The sequence below is a fragment of the Xenia sp. Carnegie-2017 genome, unplaced genomic scaffold, assembly GCF_021976095.1.
Source record: "Xenia sp. Carnegie-2017 unplaced genomic scaffold, XeniaSp_v1 HiC_scaffold_24, whole genome shotgun sequence".
NCBI lineage: Eukaryota > Metazoa > Cnidaria > Anthozoa > Malacalcyonacea > Xeniidae > Xenia > Xenia sp. Carnegie-2017.
In genome coordinates, this window is record NW_025813487.1 from 2,962,664 (window position 1) to 2,968,663 (window position 6,000).

The window sequence follows — 6,000 nt, forward strand, 5'->3', positions numbered from 1 at the left end:
CAATGTTTTGGTTTTATTTAAAAACATCATCAGAAAAAATGACATAGCTACAAGTTGCCAGTTAATTGTACATATATATACATAGTTTTTATATAAACAAAGTGTATATACCATGTGCCATCACGGCTATCACCATATTAAAATGGTGACTCCTGCACTTGGGACACAGGACGTACGGTTGGTATATATATATATACAGGTGTTCAGTTACAATAGGAGAAAATTTAGGGGCTGTTTACATGATCCCGGGTAGCCGGGATTCAGCCAAGCGTTAAATGATTTTGGCAAATGGAAAAGATTTAATACTTATCATCAGATGAATGTTCTTCAGCACTTTGACATTTCCCCTCCAGGTTTTATAGAACTCAATGATCTACAACCCTAAAACATGGCAGACAGGTTATACTTTGTGAGACTCCTTCGCAACTCTATTTTGGGTTGTAATGCTATCCTCGAAGGAAGTCCAGATCAGGATTTTGGCGTTTTTCGTATTGATTCTCTTTACCATACTACGTTGCGATTTGCTGAAGTGTTCAAACTTGAAGAGTCTGTTCTGCAGTTAATCTCAAACGCAAAAGAGCTTTTAAATGTCGACGATCATCGTGATATTAATCTATCTTCTTCATTGAACTGCCTCAAGTTTTCATATGATTCCGGATTGAATTCATTGGAATCTGCACTGAGCAATTTAAGCATTTCACTGTTTGTCCAATAGATATATCCTAGCAGAAACAATGTATCTCCAATATGGCGACTAGACGTGTTTCGTGTAGTTACACCTCATTTTTAGTTATTTTGATTTGGTGTTTAATTTTTAAAGATATTTTTATTCATCAAATACTGGATAACAGTAGTGATCGTTGTTTAAACTATTTTTATGTGGCAAAATCGCATTCTCAAACCTGTTTTATAAATATGAAGAATAAAGTGTCGCTGCTTACGCCGAACAAATGAAGTAAATCAAGTAACTTTCAATCTGGCTGTGCAATTGTGGTGATGTCTAAACAAGCAATGGCGTCTGTAATATTATCTTTAGTTCATCGCTATTTATTACTGGCATTGGATGGCGACATTCATTTAAATCCAGGTCCGGTTCCTGCACAAAATCTTGTGTCTTCCCCGCAAGGAAATAGATGTTTTAGTCTACCAAGTCGTGACCTTCGGGAAGGCCAATGGAATATAAACCGTTTGAATGAAACAAAGTTTGAACAAGTGCAAATTGAAATCCTTGGCCATGACTATAACGAGAAACGTCTGGATATTTTGATTATAAATGAAACGTTTTGGAATTCGCAAACCTCTACTGAATTGTTTAATATACCTGGCTTTGACTTATATATAAGGAATCGGAATAGTACTTCAAAAACTTTGAATGGTGGTGGTATTGCTATATATGTTAATCGTGATTTAATTGCTAAAAGAAGACATGACTTGGAAACTACCGAGTTGGAAGTTTTATTGATGGAATTGTGCCCATTTAAGTCAAAGAGAAGTCTCATTATAGGTGGAATTTATCGCCCACCAAACTCCGACAAAAATTACGATGTTCAATTGGGTATGAATATCGAAAATGCTTCCATGCAAGGTAAAGAAACGTTAATCCTTGGGGACTTTAATATCGATTATCCTGACACTTAATCAAAGCATCATCGCTTGGTTAAGTATTTGTTATCCTTATTTTTTCAACAACATATTATCGATGCTACACGTCCAATCAGTGGTAAAGTACTCGATCATATTTGGTCAAAAAACCCGAATTTTTATCTCATTGCTGGACTGCTGATATTTTTATTTCTGATCATTTACCTGTATGTTGCTTGCGTCGTTTTAAAAAATTTTGTGGGAAATTTATGCAAACGCATACTGTTATGACTTATCGCGATATGAAAAACTTTGATGAAGAAAAATTTCGGAGTTCTTTGCAAAATGTTCTTTGGGATACATCATTTATCTTCGATGATATTGAGGATTTTGTAATTATGTGGTACTCTCTCTTCAATAATATACTTGATCAACATGCCCCATTAATTTCTAAGCGCATTAAAAAGGTGAATAAGCCTAAATGGCTTACTAAGGATATATCTTCAATGATGAGAAAAAGAGATATGCTTCTCAAAAAAGCGAAATCCTCTCGTTCCCATGAAGAGTGGGAGTCAATTAGAAAAATTAAAAATAAAATAAATCATTCAGTATTTAAAGCCAAACAAGTCTATTTCAAGTCATCTCTTATTGAAAATCGTAAAAATCCTAAGAAGCTTTGGAAAATACTCAAATCTCTTTCTGGTGATACAAATGATCCCGTTCAAGTGAAAGAATTGTTATTTAATGGGTCTCTTTTCCATCATAACAAAAAAATTGCTGAAGCGTTTAATCTGCACTTTGCAAATGTGGCTTCTAATCTTTTAGATGATACCACTGTTATAAATGATAACGATTTTTTATCTTTTGGCAATTTGAGTTTAGATATTCCTGAAATAAGTGCTGAGCAGGTTATTCAAATAATTCAAGATATTCCCTCATCAAAAGCAAATGGTCCAGACAATATTAGTGTAAAGATCTTGAAGACTGCTGCCCCAATTATTTCATCGTCGTTGTCAAAGCTTTTCAATCATTGTATTACTTCGTGTCAATTTCCACAGTCATGGAAAACAGCCAAAGTTTTTCCCCTGTTTAAAAATGGAAATTCTACAGATCCAGATAATTATCGACCTATTTCTACGCTATCGATAATTTCCAAAGTTCTTGAACGTCATCTCTATAATTGTTTGCTTCGCGAATTTTAAGCCAACGACATGTTTTATGTTCTTCAATCTGGCTTTAGGAATGGCTATTCTACTGAAACGGCTCTTATTAAAATTGTTGATCAGATATTATCTGATCTTGATAATGACAATCCTAGTGGCTTGCTGTTTGGTGATTTTAAAAAAGCATTTGATATGGTGAATCATAAACTACTTTTGGGTAAACTTAAAGCCTGTGGTCTTAGTACTGATTCCATCAAATGGTTCAACTCATATTTGTCAAACAGGTATCAATACGTGTCAGTGAATGGCGTCTCCTCTGCTACAACGAAATTCCATCTTAAAGACTAAAGTCAGTTCTGGAAAGTAAAACGATAAGACGATAAATATGATGTTGAAATTATAATTTCATTGAAAAGAACTCGTAAAATGACGGAGAGCTTTCTATAACAGTTTAATCAAAATTCTCCATTCTCACGATTTGTGGAGGAAGTGACGTCACTATGCATGATGAGAATTTCTGCACACGTGTTTCATTCAAATTACAAATTTGCAGCAACTCATTACGCAACGTGAGGTCACTTTCTCCATAAATCGGACATCACACAACTTTAATAAGTCGAGAATGCAAAGAGATTTGACAAAACTGTTTTACAAAGTCCACTGTCATTTTGCAAGCTCCTTTCAATGAAACTATAATTTTAAAAGCTAATTTTTTTCTTTATACTGGTCCTTAACGTCTGTCAACTAGAAGTCTAGAACGAATAGGAATGACTTCAGAAAAGCAGGTTCACCCCAAGAATACTAGCATACAGTAGACCATTTCCGGGGGGTTTATGCAAGCGAACACTCATGCAAGTGTCCGAATTCCCCCCATGATAAATTGAATTTGGCTCACAGATGATTTCAACGAAACACTATTCGGGGAGGGGAGAAAAACTGTCCAGGGGAATAAGAAAAAACCGTCCATCGAGGGGAGAAATCAGTCCAGGAAAGGGAGAAAAACTGTCCAGGTAGGAGAGAAAATCTGTCTAGGAAAGGGAGGAAAACTGTCCAGGGGGTGGAGAGAAAAAAGTGGCCAGGGAAGGGGGGAATAACTGTCGGGGGGGGAGGAAACTGTCCAGGGACGAAAACGACCTCTCGGTTAGTTTTGTGGTAAATCACTGAAATATTTGCACATGTACAAAAATTACTGATGATAACCTTCTTTATGTTAAATGTCTGTGATTTTACCGCAATAAACTCTGACGAGTGTTGCAAGTTTAGAAACACGTGAAACGCAAAATTGAAAATTCTGTTTCTAGTTTTACAATGAACTTACTTCGTTCGATAACAAAGATATTTTTCGTCGTAAAATTTTGTCGTTCAACTTCACCGTAATGTAACGCAACTGGTCACTCTTTGGTATCTAAGATATGAAACTTGGTTTATACTGATCAGCGTTAACAATTAGATCATATATCTGTCTCCCCATCTCGTCTGCGTTCTTACTATCCAACTTCCCACACTATGTATCTTTATCATGGAGTTTTGATTAATTCATAAATTCCTCACCATTTCGTATTCTTTTCGTTCATCACGGCAAAGACTATCCCATGGTTCTTTGAGGCACGTCAACACAAGATCATCTACGTCATCTAACAGATCTTCGTATGGCGGATCCAGTTGTTTTTTTATATTTTCTCTGACGTTGGACGAAATGTTGATATCACAGACGCTCCCTGGAGGTAAGAATCTTTCGTATATCCACTATAATATAATGAAATTGGGCTCATCATGTCTTCATACAAAATGACAAACCTGTTATATCAACCAAAATCTCCCAAAACATTCACAGTTCATATTCTATATCTCTTAAAATCTCCCAAAACATTCACAGTTCACATTCTATGTCCCCTAAAATCCCATATAACATTCACAGTTTACAATTTATATCCACCAAAATCCACAAACACATTCCCAGTTCACACTTTATATCCCCCAAAATCCCACAACACATTTCCAGTTCCTATTTTACACCCTAAAAATCCCCAAACATATCCCCAGTTCATATTTTACACCCCCAAAATCCCCAAACACATTCCCAGTTCACATTTTATATCCCCCAAAATCCCTAAACACATTTCCAGTTCACATTTTATATCCCCCAAAATCCCTGACACATTCACAGTTCATATTTTATATCCCCCAAAATCCCCAAACGCATTCACAGTTCACATTTTATATCCCACAAAATCCATAAACACATTCCCAGTTCACACTCAAACTAGTCGCGATTCTCGGAGCAATGACAAGTCTGATTGGTGAAAAATATTCCACGTCACAACATCTTGGAAACGCGCTGATTGGTCGTTTTTGAAATCCGAATTCTTCCTTCTCTGTCGTTGCGTATATCTGAATAAAAATTTATCTGCAATAAATTATCTCTTGATGCAACACAACTGTAGAAATCACATCATCCCTCACCTCAAGCTGTCGTTTCCCAGCGTTCGTGTGATGAGGCGTCGTCACTTTGCGTCCATGTGCTGACTTTGATCTCAGGTGCGTCGGTTTTCATTTGTTGCATGTGCGACTCACGTGTTGTAATGATATGTTGCTTTCCCAATGCAAACTACAGCTGGAATAACTCACTATACGGGATTGTGGTGTGTTGTATGAGTGTGGTCTAGGGATGTATTTAGCGTTGAGGGATTGTGGTGTGCTGTATGAATGCGGTCTGAGGATGTATTGAGCGTTGAGGGATTCTGGTGTGATGTATAGGTGTGGTCTATAGATGTATTGAGCGTTGAGGGATTGTGATGTTTTGTAAGGATGTGGTCTATGGATGTATTGAGCGTTGGTGGGATATGGTGAAATATGTATTGGTGTATGAATGTGTATTGATGGGACATTTTTGAAGATGAATGAACTTTTTTCGAAATATTTACTTCGTGCAACGTGAACCTTTTACACCTATCGAACAAAAAGAATGTTCAGAGTTAATATTTGGGAGAGCTAAAAAATGCTAGGCGAGAATTTTTTAATCCCAGCGAGCTCAAGGATGACTGAAACTTTCAGAAAATCTATCTAGCTTTTGTTCAGTTGCTACAACTTACTATTTTGTTCCCCGCATTGTTTTTAATTCCCCAAATGCTCACTATACATTATAAAAATGAATTAACAATGGTTTAACAATGGTTTTTCAACGATTCTCTGTTCTTCATTCATATCTTCAGCTAATCCTAATAACATGTCTAATCCTGATAACATGTTTCATCTC

General features: G+C 36.3%; 1 long non-coding RNA gene across 2 annotated transcripts; it reads right to left on the reverse strand.

Annotated features, from left to right (window-relative positions):
* Positions 1–2,192: 2,192 nt before the first annotated feature.
* On the reverse strand, positions 2,193–5,740 carry LOC124451216. Of its 2 annotated transcripts, XR_006950377.1 has the most exons (4): positions 5,208–5,740; positions 4,296–5,135; positions 4,063–4,149; positions 2,193–3,100 (listed from the first exon to the last, which is right to left on the reverse strand). It is a non-coding gene; the product is annotated as an uncharacterized LOC124451216 (long non-coding RNA). The 2 variants fall into 2 exon arrangements; XR_006950376.1 differs by lacking the exon at positions 2,193–3,100 and having other exon boundaries at positions 3,931–4,149.
* Between the last annotated feature and the right edge of the window lie 260 nt (positions 5,741–6,000).